The following is a 26,268-nucleotide window of genomic DNA, read 5'->3' as shown; positions in this document are numbered from 1 at the left end:
CTTTAATAAACTATCCCAAACAAACAAAAAGACCTTGTTGGGGGGCATGTAGAAAATATATATCATCTAATATTTAGGCCTGTCTGATTCCATTGCTCTTTCTCTGTAGCCATATGCCAGAGTCAGTTTTGCCTGGCTTTAGCGTCTCTCCTCAATAGCCTTCCCATGTCAAAAGCGATCCCAGGCCAGCAGGCGAGGCATCTGGTTCCCACCCGTTTACTGCAGTTAGGCTGAGATAATTCGGCCTTCAAGAAAAATAGTCCTCTGCTTTAGCTTCCAGCCCCTGGTAACTTGGGATAATCATCATTGGCTTTCAAGATCCCTCCCAGGAAGTCCAGCTAGACATAGAAACAGAATGCAGGCTCCAGAATGGTGTATCAAAGGTGGTAGTGTACTAGACTCAATCATGCCTACCCATCATCGGGCCATAGATTAAACACCTCTGCCTCCATGTTTGGCTAGTGATGTCCACGTGACCACTCACTTCTCCAACTAATGATCCCACGCATGGTCTTATCACTTGAGAGGACTTTTGGTCCTACACAGACGAACTTTGACATTTTTTTTTTAATGGACGTGTATCTATTTCAATGTGTATGTTGGAAAAAAACCACTTAACTGCCACATAAAACCCATGGAATAACTGTTTAAGCTAAAGATTTTTTTTTTTTTTAGATGTTGGGTGATTAATTTTAAATAAAAATATTCAGCTGGGCGTGGTGACCCACACCTTTAATTAACTCACTACTCCACACGCAGAAACAAGGGGATCTTTGTGAGTTTGAGGCCAGCCTGGCGTAGTGAGTTTCAGGCTAACCAGCGTTACATAATGAGACCGCTTTTATTTATTTAAAAAAAAAAATCCAGGAATAGTACAGAGAGGGAATATAAGACATACTTCAAGAAGGTTTAAGGCAAATAGATCAGGCTTGGAAAATAGTGTTTTAACTCAAGACTATTCGCTGATGGACCACCTCGGCCTTCATAAAAGTGACTAGATGATGACGTATGCCTGTCTCCCAAGCATGACTGGGATTTAAAGTTAAACAGAGCTTTTCTTGGGGTTCTATTTAGAATCTTCAATACGCTGATACCTGTATGATGCTTAAGTCTGCAGTGTCTCCAAAATACTTTTTTTTTTTTTAATTTACTTACGTTTTGCATGCATCGGTGTTTTTGTTTTTTTTTTTTTTTTTTTCCGAGCTGGGGACCGAACCCAGGGCCTTGCGCTTGCTAGGCAAGTGCTCTACCACTGAGCTAAATCCCCAACCCCAATTGGTGTTTTGACTACCCACATTATCTATGGGAGGGGTGCCAGATCTCCTGGAACTGGAATTACAGACAGTTGTGGTGGAATTGAGCCTGGGTTCTCTGGAAGGGTAGCCAATGAACTACTGAGCTAGCTTTCCAGTTCCTGCCTCATGAAACACGATCTCTCTCTCTCTCTCTCTCTCTCTCTCTCTCTCTCTCTCTCTCTCTCTCTCTTTCTCTCTCTTCTCCTCTTCTTCTTTTCTCTCCTTCCTTTCTCTTCTTTCTTTTTTTTTGGGGGGTGGGTTCTTTTGGAGTTGTGTTTGTTTGTTTGTTTGTTTTGAGTTAGTCTATAGATGGGGCTGGCCTCAAACTCAGAGATTTGCCTGCCTCTGCCACCTCAGTGTTGAGACTGAAGGCTTTGCCCCAGTACCATCCTTCCAAAATATCTTTAAGCCTAGAAAAACCTTTCTTCCCCCCTCTCTTCTTTCTTCTCTTCTCTCTCCCCTCTCCTCAACCCCTCTTCTGTCTGCTGCTTAAGACTTGGGCTCCTTCGGAATGAATGGACTCAGTTCACACATTTGCTTCTTGGGTGGGTTTTATTAAAGCCTGGTTCAACTGTTGTCTTCCAGAATTAAGCACTTGTGATGATGCCTGAACAACTTCTCCTTTCTGATACTTTCCCCCAGACTCACAAGGCTCTGGAGGGACCATATGCACAGCCACAAATGGGCTGTGGTTCCTCTTTGACAGTTGTAACAAGCGGCCTAAACTGAACCACTCAGATGGAATTTCTTGAGGCTTTAGAATTGAGAAGAAAGTAGTGTGGTTGTTGTTCTTGCTAATAGATCTATAGTATGTCACGTTAAGGAGCAGCATTTTGTCAAGGCTGGGGAAGCTGGGAGAGGTTGAAGGGAGAGGGCAGGAGAGTGCTAATAGGCAGAGAGAATACCTATGAATTCTGCCTCAGTGTGATGTGTGATGTCTTTTTGATACACTTAAACATATTGTTTCTTCTGCTTCCACAAGTCGTGTTGGTTCATGTGACTGATATTCAACTTCTGTCTAGTCTTAAGTCAGGGAATCTCAAGGCCTTGGCTAGACTTTTGCCCGCTCCCCTCCCCTGGCATCTTCATATTTCAGGACCCAGATACCCCTCCTAACAGTTTTTAAAATGTATTTGTTTTTATTAACTTTGGAACCTTGAGATAGGGTTTCATGGAGCCCAGGTTGGGCTTGAACTCTGGTTCAATTGCCTCGAATCTCCTAAGATTTACTACTGACATCCACCACCATGCCCAGCACTCCTGACAGTCTCATAGTCTTGGCTTTACTGCTTTCCTAACTAGTCTTCTAGCAGTTTTCCCTTGCTATAATGCCTCGCCTAGAGATCTAGTGTCCTGTTAAGAGCTGAACACTCAGGCTGGAGAGATGGCTCAGTGGTCAAGAGCACCGACTGCTCTTCCAGAGGTCCTGAGTTCAATTCCCAGCAACCACATGGTGGCTCACAACCATCTGTAATGGGATCCCATGCCCTTTTCTGGTGTGTCTGAAGACAGCTACAGTGTACTCATCTACATTAAATAAATAAATCTTTAAAAAATAAAAAAAAATAGTTGAACACTCTCAAAATAGAACCTGCTTGGTGATCCATGGTAAACGTCCATGCTGTTGACCCCAGCAACCAGACATGTTCCGCTGTATTCTGATACACCAACAGCTGCAAAGCAAAGGTTGAAAGTTGTCTAAATGAAAGGAAAGGCCAGTGGGAAAGATCCAAGCCTTGATTGCAGAAAGAGTAGCTGGGATTTAGGAGCCCGCCATGTGGCTCAGGGTGTGGGGGAATCTATGTGTGTGTTTCCATTGTCTTTCTCACCCTGCCTCAACCTCCCAAAGTACTAAGATTAGGGGCCAAACCCTCTGTTGTCTTCATCCCCGATACGATAAGAATATTTAGTCATTCGACCACTATTCCCTAAGGAATGTGAGTATAGTTGATACTATGAGGTAGATGGGTTCTATGCTAAGCCGTGTAAATACAGATACGAACGAGACCAAATCTTCATTTTGGAAAAAATTCTCAATCTAATAATGAGAAAGTCACATTCCTGTTACCCTAAGATACAAGGAACAATAAAGGGAGAGGTGACAAAGTTCCAGTTCTTATGGAAACTCTGCAGTGGAGCCACATCCAACCCATCAGGGACATTTTAGAGGGACAGAATCAGGGGTTAAAAAAAAAAAAAACCCATACAGTACCATGTCATTTTTGAAAGAGGAGAAATGGGATCTCTGAGGAAGAGAAGATATTACAAGAAAAGCTAGAAGATAGCAGAAAGTTATGGGCATCAATGGCTTTAGGTCATGATAGTAGATAAAGTCGGTGTGAGGCTGGGACATAGAATGAGGCTAGGAAGGCGAGAAGGCCCTTCCCATAACTGTGTAGCAGCAGCAAGGTGAGCTAGGTAAACGGTATCTGAAAACCACTGCGTGGGGTTGGGGATTTAGCTCAGTGGTAGAGCGCTTGCCTAGCAAGCGCAAGGCCCTGAGTTCAGTCCCCAGCTCCGAAAAAAGAAAAAAGAAAAAAAAACCAACCAAACAACCAAAAAGAAAAACGACTGCGTACCACAGAACAGACAGTGGACAGTTCAAGGGCGCTGAGGATGGAGAAGGGGAGGTTAGCTAGGAGACTTACTGAGGTCGTTACGCTAACCACAGCAGGCCAGTTAGAAAGGGGATAGAGATATGTGTGGGTAATAAAAAAGACAGAGGATTTTGACCCATCTAGAGTGGAGTAGAGGGGACAGGAGTGACAGCAGCTTTTGCTGACTCTCCTCAAGGGGAATGCTGCCAGGTAGGTCATGCATCATCCTGCTTCTGGTCTAACTGCTTCTGACTGAGGAAGCGGCAGGCTGCCTTTAATCCCAGCACTCTGAAGGCAGAGGCAGTCAGATCTCCATGTTCAAGGCCAGCTGGGTCTCCAGAACGAGTTCCAGGACAGCCAAGGCTACACCCAAGAGAAACCCTATCTTGGAAAAAGAGGGGGTGGGGGGAGTGGTAGTGAGGACACACAAGTCTGGCTGTGGCACCAGCTTAAGTGAAAGGCTGGTAATAGGAAAAGAAGCCTCACTCCTTTGAGGGGGGGGAGGGAGGGGACAAAAAGAAGAAAGAAAAAGAAAATACCAAACAAGCTTACCTGTAGCCCCATCTTATAGGGGCATTTTCTCAACTGAAGTTCCTACCTCTTTGATGACTATCAAGTGGACATAAAACTAGCCAGCACATTTGATAAAAAGATGAGTTCATCTCCGCCCATGCTGAGCCTAAACTGACTGTGTTTTAGCTGAGTCAGGGTGTCGGGTAGGCCATGGGACGCACAGCTTCAGAGCTCAGGAAAGGACTAGAAGTCGGTGGAGTTGAAATACCTGAAGTGATTTGAGTAGATGAGGTCATTGGGAGAGCCTGGACACATAGCCTCATTTTAGGGAAGGGCCCGGGTTGGTAAGCAAGCAGAAGATCAGGAAGTGGAGGCAGCAAGTTTAGACAAGTAGTTCTGATGGTTTCACTATAAACAGGGAGGAATGTAACGCAGTCGTTAAGTGGAGTAGCCCGAGGCTAAGAGAGGGTGTGTGTGGGTGTCTCTGTGTGGTTGTTGTTGATGATGATGATGGACAGTCGTGTTTAATAAGAAAACAGGGTCTGCTGACTTCTAGTTCAGGGTTATTGGATCATCCCAACCTCCTTGAGAAAGCACTAGCCCAGTTAATATCAGGAACTCTGGGTCAGACAGAGACATCTTCTTTTGGAGGAGACAGCCTTCTTTGTCTCTAGAAAGCCACAGGCTGCTTCCAACCACACAGGGTGACTCTGCACCCCTGCCTCCAGGAAATCACTTGAGGATTGACTCAGAGGATGAGTTTTTCAGGATGGCTTATCTTTCAGGGCCCTAAAGAGAATTCTGCTCCCAGTGGGCCGGCAGGAGACATCCTCGTTCTTTCAGGACTCTGCAGTGGGTACCTACAATGGGGTCTGGTGGTGAAGCTGGACAAACACTCAGAACCCAGGAAGACAGACATTACTTGTCAGCTTCCACAGTGCAGTTAAATTACTCTGACATTACTCCGTGCCTGTCTGATGTCCAGCCCTGCTAGTACATCTGCGGGTCAAAGTTCACCACTGTCTCCCGCTACCTAGAGACAGAGAAAACAGAAGGAATAACCTACCAATGACAACATAGCCTTCTGGAACCATGTAAGAGAGCCCCCAGGACAGGGAATCCAAGAGGACTCTCTCAGGAAGCCCAGTAGTACATACTTAGTGGGAAAAAAACAACAAAACTATAATTTCCAAATACCATCCATTACCCTCAATCACCCTGAATGATCCTGGGCATAGGTCTTCTTCCCTCCCTCCCTTCCTTCCTTTCCTTTCTTTTTAATGGCAACGCAATTTATTTTAAAATTTATCTTTTTTTCTTAAGCACTTGTTTCAGCACCAGGAGACAGAGCGCAAATCTTTGCAGAACATCTACTTCTGGGGGCGAATTAAAAACAAATGAGGTTTCCTCTCAAAACCTAGAGCCATCCATGGTGCTTGCTGGTAACGTATCTGTCAACAAATCCTGTTCATGTCGCCTTCAAATGCTCAGAGATGCACATCTCTCAGCTCTCCCTTTGCCTCCACATCGAACCAAGTCTCCATCACCTCCACCTGGTGTAATGCAGGAGCCTTCCGGTGGCGGTGGCGTGCTATGCTTCTGTCTTCTTCCAACCGGGCCACGCCACACCCAGAACAAGCGGTCCTTTGAATCCGGGTGCTCTTTTCCGAATGCAGCATCCCTACACTGCGACATCAAAACCGCAGTGGCTCCGTCTCACGGAGAGTAAAGTCAAAGTCTTTCTTCCCTCTCTTTGACACTGCTTGTTTGTTGACACTGTCTACTAGTCACCTGGATCTCCGTAAGATGCCCACAGACGTGCTTGCCCACCAGCACGGGCACTTTGCATTTGAGGATATTTTTGCCGACAGCCTCTTTCTCTCAGGTATGTCCACAGCCCAGTCCTCTTTGTCTTTCAACTCCCTCTCAGCGCTCTAAGATGATAACCACTCCCCTTAGCTCTTCCCACCCATCACTCCTCTGTTGTCTCCCAAGTGCTTGAACATATCTATTTTTCCAGTTCAGTTATTACTTTTCAGACACTCCGCCATTCTGTTTTCTTTTTGAGACACAATCTCACGATGTAGCCCTAGCTGACCCAGAAGTCACTAAATGGAACCAGATTGGCCTGAGGCTTCTGAGACCAGCCTATCTCTAACTCTGTCTCTCCGGAGCCCTGGGCTTAGAAGTAGAGCGGCCGTGCTTGGCTATAAAACGTAATCTTGAGGACTGGAGAGATGGCTCGGTGGTCAAGAACACCAGCTGCTCTTCCAGAGGTTCTGAGTTCAATTCCCAGCAACCACATGGTGGCTCACAACCATCTGTAATGAGATCTAATGCCCCCTTCTGGTGTGTCTGAAGACAGCTACAGTGTACTTATATATAATAAATAAATCTTGGGGTAAAAAAATAGTAATCTTAATGAAGACTGAGATTTTGGTTTTGGGTTTTTTGTTTTTGGGTTTTTGGGGTTTTTTTTGTTTGTTTTTGTTGTTGTTGTTGTTTTCTTTGGGTTTTTTGTTTGTTTGTTTGTTTTTGCTTTTTTGAGACAAGGTTTGTTTGTGTAGCCCTGGCTGTCCTTGTAGACCAGGCTGGCTCCAAACTCAAGAGATCTGCCTGCCTCTGCCTACGGAGTGCTGGGATTTGTTGCTGTTGAATTGAACTTATTTTCTCTGTGACTGGTTTCTTTCTCTGAGCATAGTGTCCCACCTTTAATCCTCCTGTGTGAGTGCCTTCTGATGTATCAAGCAGGGCAGAAAGAGATACATAGCCAGGGTCCTTATTATCATTCCTGCCTCAGACCTCCGGTTTCGTACCTGCCCATCAAACTTTAGTCAACAGCTCCCACAGCCATGAACCTTTTCTGGGCTCCATGACAGCTGAGCTAACTCCTCTCCCATCCCCCCATAAGCTTGCTTGTTTCTCTAAGCCTTCTGTTTCCTTTGCTGACTTTTTGCCCCCCCACCCTATGTCCTGGGTTCTCTGACTTAGCTATTTCTATCCATGCATGAGTGCCGACCTCTTGTCTCATCTGCTTCCTTTTTTTTTTTTTTTTTTTTTTTTTTGGCTAAGTAATTTTAAAATGTGTACATACATGTGTGCCATTAGGTCCTCTGATAATGTGATATGCTTTGGGCCCGCTTCCTCCCAGAACATGATATGCCTAACTATAGTACTTTGCATATGTGTGTTTCTGGAGGCAGAGCCCCAACTCTGGGGGGGGAGGGGCAGGGCAGTGTCTCTCCTGCCTCCCTCCCCCTGAATTTCTGGTTGTTGCCGCTGGCTTCCCAGATAGTCAGTCCTCCTCAGTTCCTTTCAGAAAACAGAAGTTTCTTCTTCTCATATCGTCAACACTTGTTTGCGGCAAACTATAAGATGTGTACAACCCTCTGTTTTGTGTGGTGGGTTTCTCGCTCTGTCACTCAAGCTGGCTGTGCGTTTCTCCTACCCCGGGCTCCTCAGTCGCTGCGCACCTGGCTACACTCAGCTGTACGTTTTGTACGCATCAGTTGACCTGACCCCAAGAGGAAGGAACTATTCCAGTCCCCATCTTACAGATGAGAGAGCTATGGGCTACTCGCTTTGTCAGTGCCTCCTAGTTTCAAGTCAACAGTTTCTTTCCTCTGTGCGATGGAGGTGACCTATTAACGGCTGTTTTCTGTGACCTCTCTATTCTACCTCCCAAAACCTGCCTTCTCTCTACCCCAACCCCTTGCCCCTTGCCCTATGAGGTCATGCTCCTTTTTTTTTTTTTTTTTTCGGAGCTGGGGACCAAACCCAGGGCCTTGCGCATGCTAGGCAAGCACTCTACCACTGAGCTAAATCCCCAACCCCATGCTCCTTATTTTTAACTGTTGTTATCTGTGATTGCCCCCATGCCCACTCCCTGAAGTCTACCGTCCTCACCCCCACTGCTCTAGCCCCCTCTCTTTACCCAAGCCACACGTCAACTGACCACAGGTGGCTTTCTTGCTTGAGCACATACGAGCCGTGGCAGGGTTTCATTTCTCCTTCTGTTCTCAGCCCAGCTTTGCTGGCCTCTGTGATTCTTGCCTGCCCTAACTGGGACGTAGCAGACCTTCTCACACTGGGCCTGGGCAGTTCCCAAATCACAACTGAAGACCATGAAGGAAGAAGATGGCTGACTGAATGCATCATTCTGTTCTACGGCCTGCAATAGTTATGGCAACACAGAACACAATTCTGAAAGGCCTCAGCTTCTAGGTACATCCAAGTGCCCTTCTTAGGGGCTCCTGATGTTGTAAGGTAACTGGTTTAACTCCTTCCTCTCTCTGGATTTGGATGATTGAGGGACTTTCTGCAGCACAACTGACCTTTAGCTGCCTTTTGGCCAGCAACTCGATGCTCAGACTCTGTATGGGAAAAACACCTGCCCTGTGATTAACTGTGTCTGCCCCAGCTCAAATCTCAGATTAGCCTGAAAAGTTCCACTTGGGTTTATCACCCACAATTTTCTCTCTTAGCTGGAAAGTGCAGAATATCATCGCAAAAGCCATGTGTGAGAGTCTGCCAACACATGATATGAAAAATGCAAATAAAGACGAGATCTAGATGAGGAGATGGCCTGGTGACCTTAACTCGATCCCTGCTACCCACATGAAAAGCCAGATATAAGGCCCTTTAATCCCAGCACTCTATAGAGGTAGAAGGATCTGTATGATTTTGAGGCCAGCCTGGTCTATATAGGGAATTCTAAGACAGCCAGGACTACAAAGAGAGACCCAGTCTCAACAAAGGAAAACTAAAAAAGCCAGAAGGATGGTACACATAGGTAATACCCATGGTAAGTGGGAGAAACAAACAACTCTCTCGCCGTGCACAGCCCATGGGCAGAAATAATCAAGAGAGACCCTGCCTTAAAAGCAAAATAGATGGGTGGTGATGGTTCACATCTTTAATCCCAAATTCTGGGATTAAAGCAGAGGCAAGTGGATCTTGGAGTTTGAGGCTAGTCTGATCTATGGAGTGATTTCCAGACAGCCAGGGCTACAGAGAAACCCTGTCTCCAAAAAAAAAAAAAAAAAAAATTTAAAAAAAAAAGGGGGGTTGGGGTGTTGGCGGGGGTGGAGGGGTTTTCCAAGGGAGGCGAAGGCCCGGGGTTTCAGTCCCCAACTCCGGGGGGGGGGGGGGGAGAAAAGAATTTAAACTGAGAGGGTTGGGGATTTAGCTCAGTGGTAGAGCCCTGGGTTTGGTCCCCAGCTCCGGAAAAAAAAGAACCAAAAAAAAAAAAAAAAAAAAAACAAAAACAAAAACAAAAACTAACATCCTGAAAAGTTGTCCTCTGACCTCTACATGGGTTCTGGGGCACACATGCACCTATGCCTATACCTACACACATGTACACACACACACACACACACACACACACACACAATGTACAATGTGATAATTTTGACAGATTGAATACCCCTGCATGACCTATATGTAGTCAAAAAGTTAAACATTGCCAGTACTTAAAGAGTCCTCTCCTCACCCCACCCCATCCCCATTTCCCCCTACCACAAAACTGCAGGGGTGGCCACCGTTCTGAAAACTTCCAAAGTAGAGATGAGTCTTGCCTGGTTTGGTCCCACCAGTGTAGTTTCAAAAGAAACATCATCTTGCCCAGCCTCTTGGTGTTTTGTTTTGTTTTTGCTTTTTTAGGCAAGGTCTTTGTAGAACTCTGGCTATCCTGGAGATCAGTCTGTAGACCTGGCTGACCTCAAAAATCTATCTGCCTCTGCCTCCTGAGTGCTCAGATAAAAGCATGTGCTCATGGTGCCTCCACACCCGACACATACCGTGTTCTTAAGAGAGGGCCCAGGCCATGACTGGTCATTTCCTCTGATGTTGAAGCTCTCTCCCCACTGCTGCTTTTATTCCCACCCAAGGGAAACTAGAGGCTCTGGAAAGAGCTTCCTACCTACCTGGCAAAGCACTTGGCTTTGACTACGCTTTTTTTTTTTTTTTTTTTTTTTTTTAAGATTTATTTATTTATTTCATGTATGTGAATACATTGTTGCTGTCTTCGTACACACCAGAAGAGGGCATCAGATCTCATTACAAATGGTTGGGAGCCACCATGTGGTTGCTGGGAATTGAACTCAGGGCCACCATGTGGTTGCTGGGAATTGAACTCAGGACCTCTAGAAGAGCAATCAGTGCTCTTAACCGCTGAGCCATCTCTCCAGCCCCTTGATTACTCTTTTTTTTTTTTTTTTTAAAGGTGTAGACCAAGATGGCCTCGAACTCAGATCCACCTGCCTCGGCCTCTTCAGCACATCCTACCGGCCTGCGCCACCAGAACTGGTCCTTGATTACTCTTAATGATGAGAAAAATCTTCACCTCACAAGACTACTCTGGTAACTTGGTTTAGGTGGTTTTATTTTCATTTTTTTTTAAATGTATGAGTGTTTTGACCATATGTCTGTGTGCCACATACATATGTGGTGCCATAAGAGCCAGAAGGGGCCTTGGAATTCCTGGAACTAGAGTTATAGATGGTTGTGACATGCATTATGGATGCTGGGACTAGAACCTGGGTCTTCTGGGAGAGCAGCAAGTGCTCTTATGCTCTTCCTTCCTCCAGTCCTAGTGGGGTGTGTGTGTGTGTGTGTGTGTGTGTGTGTGTGTGTGTGTGTGTGTGTGTGTGTGTGTAGGTTCATCTTTGTGTATCGTGTGTGTGTGCATGGAGGCCAGAGGTCAACATAACATTCACTCTCCACCTTATTATTTGTGATGGTCTCTTACTGAATCCAGAGCTCACCCATTCAGCTCTATTGTCTGCCTAGTACTCTAGACTCCTATTCCTTTCTCCAATAATTGGATTACAGATACGTGCTGCATGTCTGGCTTTTTACATGAGAACTGGGGATTCAAATCCTCGTGCTTATACAGTCAGCCCTTTATCCCTCTTATTTAAAAAAAAAAAAAAATCCTATCACTAGAGCTATTTCCCAAGCCTCTCATTTTAGTTTTAAACAGTTCACACACACACACACACACACACACACACAAACACACACACCAACCACCATCACTACTACCAGCAGCAGCAGCAGCAGCAGCACATACACCCCTTTCTTTCTTGTCCTCCTTGTTATTTGTTTGTTTGTTTGTTTGTTTCAGAGACAGGGTTTCTCTGTATAAAAAAACCCCAAGCTATCCAGGAATTCACTTTGTAGACCAGACTGGCCTCGAACTCACAGAGATCAAAGGAGTGTGATTAAAGGAGTGATTAAAAGCATACCATCATGCCTGGCTCTCCCCTCCTCTCCCCTCCTCCTCTCCCCCCTCTCCCCCTCCCTCTCCCCTCCCTCCCCCTCCCCTCTCCCTCTCTCCTCCCCTCCCCCCTCCTCTCCCTCTTCCTTCCTTTCTTTCTTTCTTTCTTTCTTTCTTTCTTTCTTTCTTTCTTTCTTTCTTTCTTTCTTTCTGCTTTTGCAAACCACTTCCAATCCTCTCCTCTTAATCTTCCCAGAGTATGTCAATTCAGTAGTCATGTTTCGAGTACCCAGACACCCACCGTGGTTCTTCCTGTAGGGATCCTCAGACCACCTGTGTCAAAGATGTCTTCCAAACAACCTTTGCAACAGTATGCTCCTCTGGACACCAGTCCCCAGAAATGTTTTCGGAAAGCTGAGCTCTGAGCTCAGATGCCCTGAGGGAAATGTTACATGATTTCCATTCTGTTTCTAGTGCCACATTTTACATGAGCACAGAGTGGCCTCTGGGAGATCCTTAAAGTAGAAAACTTGGTTTCACATTGTTACTATTTTCAATATTTATTTGACTTAAGCTACCTTTCCCCCCCTGCAGAATGTCTAGAATTTTTCTCAGATTTACAGTCCCCGAGAACAGGAAAGAGCTTTAAATATTCTTTAAAGATGTGTTGTTAAATCTGGGGGCCACTGGCTCCTGGTGTATGTCACTAGATTGTCCGAATCAAGATGAGCTATGAGTACAAGATACACACCAGACTTCCAAGTCTTAGTGTGAAAATAAAGTGTCAATAATGCTTAAAAGATTGATTTATTTTTATTGCATGTATATGGCTGATTTGCCTGCATATATGTCTATGTCCTATGTACGTACAGTCTCTGAAGAGGCCAGAAGAGAGTATAGGATCCTGTGAAACGATGGTTGTGAGCTGTCATGTGGGTTCTAAAAACTAAATCCAAGTCCTTTATGAGAACAGCATGTCTCCAGCCCCAAAATGTCAACTTTTGCATTAATTATATGCTGAAATAATAACCTTTTTTTTTTAAATTTGGGGTTTAAATGTTATTAAAATTAATTTTGCTAACACGAATTTCGAACTATGCCACACATCTCAGAGCAAAGAAAAGCCTGTAGCTGGGAGAGAGTCAGAGGTTGGACTCGTGGTCCAGGCTGCTACTTGGAGACCGGCAGATGAAGGCTGGTGATCTTGGCTCCGAGTGCGAATGCTGTGATTAGGAACCAGAAATTTGTGGCAGGGGAGGATGCTAAGTTCAGGACGTCCGTCTCAGAGTTTCAGAAATATGAGGGCACTTAAATGGGCAAGCCCAAGCTAAAGTGGCTAGCCTGGTCTAGGGCTTGGGAAACAGTAATGGGTCGAGTTGAAAAGGAAACTGTTTCCTCCAGGTGAGTCATCTACAAAATGGGGGCGTGATCTTCTTGAGGCTAGTGAAATGATAGGGTGTCTGTATAGTGCACCGACAGGCACTAGGTACTTGGGAGGCGCTAACTGTCAGTCTTATCACTGTGGTGGTTCATTTCAGTTGTTATCTTTGATGGGATCTAGAATTCATCTGCAGACAGGCCTCTGGGCACACTTGGGAGGAATTCTCTTGATTTGGTTAACAGAGTGGGGAAGACCCGCCCACGGTGGGTGGGTACCATGATCGGAATGGGATCCTGGCCATTATTAAAAGGAGAAAGAGACGAAACGCGTTCCTCCCTGCTTTTTGACCTTCGACTGCCGACACAAGGTGTCCAGCTGCCTTACTCTTCTGCTCCTGGATTTTCCCTGCTAAGGTGGACTGTGTACCCTCAAACGGTGAGCCCCCAACAGAGCAAACACTTCTTTAAGTTGCTTTTGTTGGGATCTATTATCATAACAGGAAATGAAAGAAAAAAAAAAAAAGAGCTAAAGCCTTTGCCCTAATGTCTCTACAGTCACGGTGTCCTATGGGATCCATCCACACCTGTGTTCTAAAGTCCTCAGTGCAGGCAGGCGGAGATGTTTCTGGAAGAACTTGTAGGGAATGAGGAGAGAAGTTTGCTCTGCCCTGAAGAGTGGGTGAGCCGCCAGTATATGCAGTCCACAGTACCCCAGTACTATTGCCCCCAGCTGGGCCAGGGAGGCCATCAGTAAACCTTGCTTCATTCTAAACCTTAGCTTCTGCGCTGGCTGCAGCGGGAGTTGGCTAGCTGGGTCCTTGCCTGTTTTTGTTCTCGCCATCATCTCCCTTCCAGAAAGCTGCTCGATTTCTCTTGACCCACAAAAGGCATCACTTCCTTGAAAACTTGGCTCATGTCAAGCCTCCTGGCGGCTCCTTCCTGGGGCAGAGGGCCAAAGTCCTGACAAGACTAAGATGAGGTTTTGGAACCAGGCCAAGCTGGAAAAAACAGGAAAGATGACGAACCAAGCTGCCTCCTTCTGGGGACTGTTTATTCCACTGTTCCTTCAATTGAGTTTTGTGGGCACGTTTCAACCCTTGACATTTCACCCAGTGCATGTCTCTGGCCTTTTTCCTGCTCCTATCCGCCCTACCCCAACACATCACTAGTTACAGAGACTGTTGGACGGATTCACTCTGGAACCACTTGGCTAGCTAGCTGCACCCAATTCCTAGAAACCAGGAAGCCCAGGCGCATCTTAAATGAGTATCTCTCATGTTTAATAGGAGAAGCCATCTTCTAAAACAAGCCCCCCTGCAACATCTTAGGGTAAGGCATGTTCCCCTTTGTTGCCATGAAAAGAGAAGGCTCAGAGTGGCTCCCCAAAGTCACCGGCGTGCAAGCGTAGCCTCCAGGAAATGAGGAAGGTTGGAAGAGAGAAAGGGTGATTTTGTGTTCTGGGCAGATCTTGCGTGGTCACGAGCATTTCTGCGGTGATTTCTCGCTCTACCTCTTAGCGGCCCAGGAATGTGGGCAAGTTCTTAACAGGAGGCGGTGTAGGGGAAGCCGTTTAGAGAGACTCGGGGGAGTCAAATGTCAGCTCTGCCATCTGCTAGTTACGTGACCTTGGGCAACTTCCTTCGCCTCTCTGCACTTTGGTTTCCAGAGCTATAAAAGCAGGGTAATCATAGCACCTACCTCATCGGCTCATTGCGAGGATTAAACGCGATAATCCACGAGGAGCACTTAGCGCGCTGTCTGGCTCGTGGTCCGGTGCCATGTATGTCAACTATGGGATGAATGTGGGCCTAGCCAGCTTTGGCCACCACCTGTCACCCTGGTGGCTCCCTCAGCACTTGGCACGGGGTAGGCGCTTGCCGCCTGGGCCACTGAAGGAAGGAGCGGTTAGAAATTGACTCAGTGTTTCTGAAAACAGGCTTCAGGCAAACGTGTAGGAGGCGACTCCAGAGGAGGAGGAGGAGGAGAAGGATTTTCGAGAGTTTCCCAACCAACGAGCAAGTAATTGCTTTTTGCACGCTAGTATAAACTTGAAAATATTTCCAGATGGGAAATACCCATTGGATCCACAGGTCACAACCATTTCCAATGGCAGCCTATGCAAGCAGAGACATTCCTGCGCTCACACCTATAGAAGCAGGCCATTCACACGACACGGCACGCAGCCCCGAAGGCAGTTTAAAGTCTTAAGCAACCCCACTTCAAAAGAGTCGCTGACTTGAAGCATGCCCCTTTTGAAACGTCCCCGATGCCTCTGCCTCTCACTTTTGGGCTCACTGTGTGTGTTTGATACTTCCGGTTCGCTAAACGTCTGTACCTCAGCCGTGGGCCCAGGTGGGAGAGACCACAGAATTCACAGAACACTTTAGAGGTCATAAGAATCTCGCAGGGCAGTGACTCACTCATTCAACACACTCTTAACATTTGGGACTTGGAAAACTGGAAATGATGAATCAAAGAGTCACCTGGAGTCAGACAGAGATCTGAAACTGAATCAGCAGAGGACCTTACTCGCCGAACGGGTACTAAGCCTCGGTGAGAGGACAGGGTGAGTCATAGGGCCGTGATTATCACGAAAGTAGCATTTTTTTTGCTGCCTAATTCCTTCTATGTAGGGAACAGAGCAGAAGGAGTCAGACAGGCTGGTTTCCATGGCCTTGGGGCCGGTCACTTCCTTCTGTGATTCCCATGTTCCTCATTTGAAGCGTGAAGAGAGTCCCCTTGGCCTTAAAAGGCACATCTTCTCCGTTCATTCATTCATTCATTCACTCATTCATAGAAGATGGCGTTTCCTAAGGAATAGATTGCTCTGTGTAGCGGCTACCTTTGTGGGGGGGGGACGTAAAATGGGGTCATTTGGTAGACATATTATTTGCTCAGCAAACATTTACTTGCCTAGCCCTCCCCACTTGGAGAGGGATAGCATTTCCTCACTCTGTTGATATTAGATTTAGCCATGTGACTCGCTGGAGACAGAATACAGGCGGAAGCGGCAGCAGCCAGCTCCGGAGTCGCTGAGCCTCTCCTTTCCCACCTCTTGAGCAATTGTCCTTGGCCATGAGAATACCAGATAGCGGGGAGTCCTTCAGCCGGACAAAGAAGGAGCAGACAAGGGAGACAGCTGTGTGTGACCCAAAGCTCCGAGGCCAGCCCGACCCAGCTAAGCCACGGGTGAGAAATGAATGTTCACTGTTCACTGTTACTTGTACTGAGTTTCTGGAAGCTTTAAGATTTTTTTTTTTTTTTTTTTTTTGGTGATTGATGCTTACAGTGGTATGAATTCTACGTTTGTATTCAATCAGGGTAGTTAGAAAATCCCTTCAAAACTTTTTTTTTAAATGAGAATATTAAAAATCTTAAAAATCTTTTCTTCTCCTCCTTTTTGTTCTCCTCTTTCTTATCACGCCCTCCTCCTGCCCCCCATGTGTGTGTCTGTCTCTGTGTCTGTCTCTGTGTCTGTCTCTGTGTCTGTGTGTGCACGTGCACACACGTGGTTGCTCGCCAGATATCAACCTTGTATTGATATCGATCAGTACTGAGGAGCCCTCCCTTTTGTTTTTATCTTTTAATTCAATTATGTATCTATTATTATCATGTGTCTGTGCATGATGCACCTGTGGGCATGTGTGTACAACTTAGTGGAGTCAATTCTCCTCCCCTTTCAGCTTTGCATAGGTTCTGAGGCAGGAATTCAGGTCACCAAGAGCGTACACAAACTCTTTACCAGCGGAGCCCTCTAACAGTCTTTAAATATTTGAGCTATTGTTAATTATAGTGACCCTATAGTAACGAGGATGCATTCTTTCCCTCTAACTCCAGTTTTGTGTTTGTTAACCAGTGTTTCCTCTCTCCTTCCCTTCCCCTTGAAGTTGATTTTATGTAATACCGTCAAGATGAAATCAGACCAATGTGAGCCTTTAACTGTTCTGACTGTAGCTTGGATCCTGGGGAAGGAGATTCTGTTTAGGTGACATTTGACCTGCGATCCGAATGTCAGGTGGCCAACTTGGGGGTATTGTTCTAGTCAAAGGGAGGAACTATATATACATCGGCTTCGGAGTTGGGAGAAACTCTACCCAGATTTTGGTGGATGAGCAGAAAAGAGGTTTGGGCCCTAGACATCGATCAGGGACCCCCTCACAACCTCAGCTCCAAAGCTGAACTTTTCAGACCTGTTTTTCCTCTTCGTTTCCCTTCTCAGCCAGTGAATGACACCACCATCTGTCTACTTAACTGCCCAAACTAGAAAGCCAGGCCCCTTTCCTTCCCCCTTTCTCCTCCCCTCCCTTCAGCCCCGCATCATCTGTCTTCAAGTTTTACCAACATGGCTCAGCCCTTCTTTTCTATTTAACCAGAGTTGAAAGCATTGGCCTTTGTTGCTTGGACTCAACAAGAACCACCCTGGCCTTTGAGCCTTTGTTTGCCTTTGGTGGTTGGTAGTTGTTTTGTTTGTTGTCCGGTTTTTGTTTGTTTGGTTTTTTTTTTTTCTTTCTTTTTTCAAACCCTGTGTAGCCCTGGCTGTCTTGGAACTTGCTCTGTAGACCAGGCTGGCCTCAAAATTCATAGAGATTCGTCTGCCTCTGCCTCCCTGATGCCTAGCTACTGGCCTTTTGTTGTTGTTTTAAAGATTTAACTATTTTTATGTGTATGAGTACACTGCAGACACACACACCACTGAAGAGGGCATCTGATCCCGTTACAAATGGTTGTGAGCCACCACGGGGTTCCTGGGAATTGAACTCAGGACCTCTGGAAGAGCAGTCAGGGCTCCTCTGAGCCATCTCTCTAGCCCTACTGTTTTATTTTTTTTAAGAGAGGGTCTTCCATACTTTAGGCCGGCCTCAAACTAGGGATGTAGCTGAGGGTGGTCTAGAATCCTTGATCTTCCTGGTAGAGTCCTCCCAAGGGCTAGGATTATAGGCATGTGCCTTCTTCTAACCAGTGGGCTTTAAGACCAATCGTCCTTACTTATTGGGTGGGTCCAGACCGGTACATCCACACCATGGAAGTGTTAACAACAAGAACGTTTTGGCAATAAAAAGGGGAGTTGGGGGACTGAAGGAATGGCTCCATGGTTAAGACCACTTGCTGCTCTTCCAGAGGACCTGAGTTCGAGTCCTAGCATCCTCATCAGGGAACTCTCAACAATTCCCTAACTCTGGCTCCCGGGGATCTGACACCCTCTTCTGGCCCCCACATTTACATGCATTCATGTGCAATTATTCACTCTACCCCGCCACATACATGCACGTAGAAATAGGTCTTAAAATAAACTAAGAACCAGACTTGGTGGTGAACATCTTTAATCCCAGCTCATAAGAAGTAGAGAGGCAGGCAGATCTTGGCAAGTTTGAAGCCAGCCTGGTCTACAGAGTGAGTTCTAGGACAGCCACGGCTGTTACACAAAGAAACTCTGTCTTAAAACAGCAACTAAAGGAAGGTGGGTGTGGTGGTACATGCCTTTAATTCCAGCACTTGGAGTGTGGATCTCTGTGAGGTTGAGGCCAGCCTGGTCTACAGAGTTAGTTCTAGGCCACCCAGAGCTCCACAGAAACTTTGTATCGGAAAACAAACAAACAAACAAATAAATAAAATGAATTTTTATCCCCTTTCAGTGGGCAGAGCATCAGAAATTGTAACCAATCCAGAATCTGTAATTGATACTTTAACTTTCAATGTAACATTTTGATTTGTTTCTTTCTTTCTTTTCTGCAGTGCTGAGATTGAATTTAGGGGCCTTGCACTTCTGGTCAATCACTCCAGGACTGATCTCCATCCCTGTCTCTGGTTCTTGTAGTTTGCCGGTCTCACTGAGAAGCACAGGTTAGCCTGGATTCTCTCTTGCAGCTTTCTGAGTCACTGAGATTAAGCCCTATCAGCCTGGCCTTTGTTTTTTGTTTTTGTTTTTGTTTTGTTTTTTGTTTTTTTCAGAGCTGGGACCAAACCCAGGGCCTTGCGCTTGCTAGGCAAGCACTCTACCACTGAGCTAAATCCCCAACCCCAAAAATATACTTTTTTTTTTTTTTTTTTTTGGTTTTTTTTTTTTGGAGCTGGGGACCGAACCCAGGGCCTTGCGCTTCCTAGGCAAGCGCTCCACCACTGAGCTAAATCCCCAACCCTATACTTTTTAAAAATCAGTTTCTTGAGCTAAATCCCCAACCCCAAAATATATACTTTTTAAAATCAGTTTCTTGAGGTTGGGGATTTAGCTCATGGTAGAGTGCTTGCCTAGCAAGCGCAAGGCCCTAGGTTTGGTCCCCAGCTCTGAAAAAAAAAAAAGAAAAAATATGTTTTTATTTATTTCCATTGTGTATGTGTGTACACGTACAGGTGTGCCATAACATACAGAGGTCAGGGGAAAACTCATAGGATTCAATTATTTTCTTCACCCATTTGGGTCCTAGAAATTGTTCTCAGGTGATTCAGCTTGGTGGCAAACAGCTTTACCCAATGTGCTATATTGCTGGCCCCAAACCTGTTTTTCAATGATACCATTAGTTTCGTCTGCTTTATCTTATGATATCTATAAAACGATATTATTAATGATATGATGGCTGAGGACATTTCATGGTTAGAAACACTTTTTTGTTCTTGCCTTTTGGGTATACTCTGGTGGGAATATATATAATCAAGTCACTCTGCTTAAAAGTAATTTGAAATAATTCCTCTGTAAACACATCCACCATCAATTTAATGGTACTTTGCTTCATTTTGCTTTCAAGTTCTAGGGATTACTTAAAATTCAATTTTGTTTTTAATAATTACATGGAACATTTACATTATCCCATAGCCCAGTCTAAAAAAAGGACACTCGAGTCAGTCAAGCTTCTCTACCTGATTTCTCCACACAAATCTCTCCTTCTCTCATGAGAAATTTTATTTATTTACAGAGATGTTATTTTTACTTATACATATGTGTGTGTCATCCATGCACAGGTACCGAGGAGTCTAGGTGAGAGTCTGTTGGATCCCCTGGAACGGAAGTTACTGATAGTTGTGAGCCACCATGTGGATGCTGGGAATCAAACTAGGGACCTCTGAAAGAGCAGCAAGGACTCTATCACTGAGCCATCTCTCCAGCCCCAAATAAGTAAATCTGTGTGTGTGTGTGTGTGTGTGTGTGTGTGTGTGTGAGAGAGAGAGAGAGAGAGAGAGAGAGAGAGAGAAAGAGAGAGAGAGAGAGAGAGGTAAAGAGAGAGAGAGGTAAAAGAGAGAGAGAGGTAAAAGAGAGAGAGAGAGGTAAAAGAGAGAGAGAGAGAGAGAGAGAGAGAGAGAGAGAGAGAGAGAGAGAGAGAGAGAAATATATTTTCTGATTTTCTGTTAGGGCTTTTCCACCTGCTATACTTTTCTGTCTCAGTTTCTCAAAACCGTAAGGCATAACAAAGCATGCATCCCTGTATGTTGACGAGGCTAACTGGGCTAGTGGGGGTTAAAGTGCTACCTTGGAATATAAGGGATGTTTGATAAATATTAGCTGTCTTTCTTACACCTACTGGGGGCAGGGGGTATAGAGGCCTGTGAGCAGGTGGGGCCAGTTGAGTCAAATGGTGTGGGCCTCTGAGGAGCGGTGTGCCTTGCTCCTCTGCCCCTATGGGGGTGGTAGGAATCCTGTAACCCAGAGACAAGATGGGCTCAGAGATGAAAGCATGGATCAGAGCTAGATACCAGCACAGTGGCCTCCAAGGTCACACATAACCTCCTTTCCCAAGAACATGGGTGTTAGCCACATACCTGAAACTCCTGAGACTCAGATGAACTCGTGAATAAGGAAGGGGAAGCTCCCACAGGACTGTGGTTAAACCTTCATTTATTTAGAGTACATGTTTACCACATGGACAACTTGGGCCCAGGAGATAGAAATTATATCTAATCATGGTGTGTGTGTGGGTGGGGGGTGATCTTATTTTATTTTGAGACAGTGTGTTAGGGAGCCCAGGCTGGTGTTAAACTGTGTAGCCAAAGATAACCTTGAGGGCTGGAGAGATGGCTCAGTGGTTAAGAGCACTGACTGCTCTTCCTGAGGTCCTGAGTTCAAATCCCAGCAACCACATGGTGGCTCACAACCATCTGTAATGGGATCGGATGCCCTCTACTGGTGTGTGTGAAGACAGCTACAATGTACTCACATAAATAAAATAAATTTAAAAAAATAATTAAAAAAAAAAAGATAACCTTGAGCTTCTGATCTTCTTGACTCTGGTCTCTGAGTGCTGGGATTACTGGCATGTACTACCATGCCTTTTTATGTTGTGCTGGGGATCAAACCCTAGGATTCATGCATGCTAGTTAAGTACTGTACCAACGGAGTGACATTCTTAGCCCCGAAAGGCATCTTATACATTTGTCTTTATGAGTGGTGCCTCGGAAAGTCGAACCCACCACAACATTGTTTAATGGCACAGTAAGAGATGAGGCCTCGGGCTGGAGAGATGGCTCAGTGGTTAAGAGCACTGACTGCCCTCCCAGAGGTCCTGAGTTCAAATCCCAGCAACCACATGGTGGCTCACAACCATCTGCAATAGGATGCTCTCTTCTGAAGACACCTACAGTGTACTCACATATAAATAAAGTAAATAAAACTTTAAAATAAAAATTAAAAAAGAAAAAAGAGATGAGGTCTCTGTGTGAGACAAAGAAAGGTCAGGGAAGGAATACAGAAATACTTGCTGAGGGGCAGCCTTGCTTACTGCCTCTGTGTGTGTGTGTGTGTGTGTGTGTGTGTGTGTGTGTGTGTGTGTGTGTATGTCTAGGACTGTCCAGTTTAATATGGAAGCTGAGAACTCTGTGTGGCTCCTGGCTGCCATATTGGAAAATCCATCTCTAGACACTCACGTCATTGCAGAAAGATCTGTGGGATAGTACTGTTCTACTCTAGTGAGACAGCACACACAGGAGTGTTGATTGATGTGCCTGGGGTGGTATCGGTATCATGTAGTACTGCTTTTGAAGACCTGCCTGAGTGGTCCCATCTCTGTGGTCCATAAAATAAGTCTGCAAAGATCCTCTGAGGGTCTCTGCCTTCAGCTGCCTGTGTCTGTATGACTGTCCAAGTCGGTCAGGCTCTTTGTCCCTTCTCCTGTCTCTAAGAAACACTTGCCTGCAGTTTTGGCACGATTGTCCGTCCTCATTCCTCCGTCATGTCCCATCTCTTCCCCAAGTGTCTTTCTCCGGATCCCAGAAAGCCTCAGGTTGGCCGATCGCTTTGTTCCCCATCATCCATTGCCTAGGCTTGATGGAGGGAGTTGGGACCGTGCCCGGAGGTGAAGACCAGAAAGGGCAGCCCAAGTTGGTTCCTACTGAATTGCTGCTGGATTATATTTCTGTTTTCCTGAGCCAGGTCCTTGGGCCTATCAAACGGTGACAAGGAAGTCTGCCCCTTCCTTTTACCATGCTATTTACTTTTGAATAAAGGGAAACGGAACTGCCCAGGTGCCTGGCCCATTAGCTAGGCTACCAACACTGTCTACCCTCCAACGGAGACCCTTAGCTCTCCGTTCCATTCAGGGGCCCGTGCCCACCCCACCAAGGCTTCCTCCAGCATCGGAAGGAACAATTGCAATTGTTCTTTGAAATTGATGCCCCAGACGCAGAGGAAGTCCCCACCCATCTCTATTGTGCAAGGATGGTGTAACTACTGTGTTGTTGTTGTCCGAGTTTCACTCAACAGATGTGGTGTGCTCTGAGGGATGCTAGGCTCTACAAGATGATCGAAGCCCCTGCTTCTTTCTTGTCTATCCTAGAGGACAACAGAAAGGAAAGGGGACTCAGGCTAGCAGATTCGTTCTGGGTCGGGCAGAACTGTGTGGGCAAGGTGAGTGTCTCAATCAGATGACCTTTGTGGACCCCATAGGTACCCCTGTTCTCTGGGGACTGAATCTCAGCTCCCTACCAGCGAGCTCTGCTGCCCCCCAAAATTCAGTTGCTGGTATTGCTCCGTATTTCTCTGAGCTGAGACCTCTGATCTTCACTTCAGGACAAGGTAGATTTGGACTGCAGTGGGAGAGTGAGCTCTGGCGACAGTTGAGCAGTTTGTCAAGTGGAGACACCAAGTGGTCAGACTCTGGAACAGCAATGGCCAAGCTGAACTGTGGAGCAAGGTGGCAGCTACTGCCGGGGCCCTGATCCAGATACAGTTGACTGTTGCTTCTGAATCTACAAGAAACCTTGTCTTGACTGAGTCCTGACCCAGTTGCTGATGGAATTCTAACCATAGTCTAGGCAGAGAGAGAGTCTGTCTTCCTAAACAGTATGTCCTTTGTTTGTTTGTTTGTTTCTTTTCTTTTCTTTTCTTTTTTTTTTTTTTTGAGACAATGTTTCTCTGTATAACCCTGGCTTTCCTCCCTGGCTTTCCTGGAACTCACTTTGCAGACCAGGCTATCCTTGAACTCAGAGAGTAGCCTGTCTCTGCCAAGTGCTGGGAAATTCTATCTTCCTAATGCTGCGACCCTTTAATGCATACAGTTCCTCATGTTGTTGTGACCTCCAACACTATTTTCATTGCTACTTCATGACTGTAATTCGGCTACTGTTATGAATTATAATGTACATATCTGATTTGCAAGATATCGGATATCTTGAAAGGGTCATTTGACCCTCAAAAGGATCTCAACTTAACAATGAGGGCCAATGGTGAGGATATGTATGACATATACCATCACACCTGGCATCATATTTTATTTTATATATTAATTTGCTTGTTTGAGACAGGGTCTAGGCTGGCCTTGAACTTATGATTCTCTAACCTCAGCTTCCCAACTAGTAGAATTATAGTTGTGTACCATCATACCTGGCTAACAGCTTTTATTTCAAAATCTGTAATGTTGGAGCTAGAGAGATGACTCAGTGCTTAAAGGGATTGGTTGTTCTTCAAGAGGACCCAAGTTCAATTCCCAGCACCCACATAGCAGCTCACGCCTCTCTGTAATACCTGTTACAGAGGATCAAACACCTTCATAAGACATCCATACAGTAATATACACACACTAATGTTCACACAATACAAATAAATTATTAAAAATCTGTAATGTGTCTGCTATCACTCTTTAAATCATTATCCTCATTTATATTTTTCATACAGTGTATTTTGATCATATTCTTTCTTCTCCCTTATCTCCTCCAATATCCTCCCCACCTTGTTACCCACACAACTCCAGGTTGTGGTAGAGCGCTTGCCTAGCAAGCACAAGACCCTGGGTTCGGTCCCCAGCTCCGAAAAAAAAGAAAAGAAAAAAAAAAAAAAAGAAAAGAAAGACCCCTACAAAAAATGAAAATCAAAACAACCAAACCAATGAGACCAAGAAAAAAAATACCAAACCAAAATAAATAGTACACAAAAAGTGAAGTTAAAAACAAAACAAAAGGTCCAGATATTATAGACAGGTGTGTTGGCCAACAACTTCTGGGCATGGGGCCTGCCCTAGAATGTGGTTGATATACCTAGTGTTGCTCCACTGGAAAAAAAAACAAAGAAACTGATTTTTTTCCCCAGCAAGTAGAAACATTGTATCCACTTTCCCAGGGGCAATGGTCTCTGTTTGTTCACATGCGCCTTTGTCCTGTTGTGTCTGGTTTCCTTGGAGTTAACCACCACCTTTGGCTGCTTAAGTTTTTCCACTAGACCCCTGAGCCTCAAGGGAGGAGTTTGGTAAAGACATTCTATTTAGGGCTGAGTGGCCCCTCTCTTCACATTGTCCAGGGGTGGGCCTCACTGTTAATCATCAAGCAGAGACTGCTCTGATAAGTGTAGAGCCAGGATCTGATCTCTTGGCTTTCTATCTGACTTCTCGAGTTTTTCATTTCAAGTTTTGTTTCAGTTTTGCTTCTCTTTAGTGATTCTACTTCTTTATTAAATTCTGGTTTCATATCTTGAATTCTTTCCATTACTGCATTCAACTGTTTAGGTTTTCATGGTCTTTATTGAGCGTTTATTGATATCCTCTCTAAGGTGCTTGAACAAATGAATAATTGCTATTTGGGAGTTTCTATTATGTACTTCAACTAAGCTGGTTTCCCCAGGACATATTACAGCAGGGCGTCTGGCTTCTGGAGGAGTCACAAGTGTCTTGACTCTTCATGTTTGTGTTTTGTACTGGGGTATAGGTATCTGAAGTCACTGGATTTGTGGTTTTTCCTTCGTGGGGTGGGTGTTCCAGTCATTAGTTGTCATTGCCCCATCTGGGTCCCAGCCAAATGCGGCAGCTGTGGAGTCCCTGGTAGAGAGCGGTTCTGCAGGTTGGTGGGAGTCACAGAGGAATGTAGATGGGCTAGAAGAAATGGCTGGGTCCCAGCCAAGTGTGGAGGCTGTGGGGTCCCTGGCAGAGAGTGATTCTGGGCCTCAGCCAAGTGTGGCAGCTGTGGGTCCCTGGTCGAGAGCTGTTCTGCGTGTTTGTGGAATGTTACAAAGGAACGGAGATGGGATAAAAGGAATGGCTGAAAGGGGCAATGGGAAAGAATTAGGGGCACCCTGGGTTATGAGTCCAAGCCCAAAGGCTATGGGGCTGGACTCGGAGCAGGAGCCCCTGGTATCACTTTCATAAACAAGAATTTTTATAAACACCCACGTAACTGACACACGTTGCCCACATCCCAGAAGACTTCTCAGGCTCCCTTATTTTAGTTACTTATCTTTTTGTTGTGGCAGAAATGCAGGACAAAAAAAGAGGTAAGAGAGGAAGGATTTCTTTTGGCTCATGGTTTGAGGGGATACGGTCTATTAGAGCCGCGGAAAGCAGGACAGTGTGGTACGCAGCTGGGACTTCTTACTTGGGCACGTCTTGGCTGAGCAGGAAATGGAGAGGGATGCTGGGGCCCATCTAGGCTTTTCCTTTCCTCTCTTGGTCTGTGTGGGTGTCGAGTGTACGGCATGATGCGGTCGGCGCACAGGGTGCGCCATCTGTCTTCAGTCATGGGAAGTGAACTCAGGGTCATCTCACAAGTGTGACTCCTTTAATAGTAGGTTGTGACTTTACATGGACTCCACCTGGAGTTGTAAAATGGAATGTGGGGCTGGGAAACTTTTGGCAACAGTATTTTGGGACTTGCAAACCAAACTGTTACTCAAAACCAAATGCACAGTGATTCGGTGCTTCCTGGCAGTGTTCCTCCATGTTGCATGGTGTGGCTTCACTGTAGTCTTTTCTCTGAACACAACATGGGACAGTGCTTTACATGCTGGAATCATGAAATGCCAGCCAGAGTTGCCTGAAACACATCAGCTCAGAGACTGCTGCTTATTCTGTGTTAT

This window comes from Rattus rattus, chromosome 5, assembly GCF_011064425.1.
Source record: "Rattus rattus isolate New Zealand chromosome 5, Rrattus_CSIRO_v1, whole genome shotgun sequence".
Taxonomy (NCBI): domain Eukaryota; kingdom Metazoa; phylum Chordata; class Mammalia; order Rodentia; family Muridae; genus Rattus; species Rattus rattus.
Note: the sequence above shows the minus strand (reverse complement) of the source record.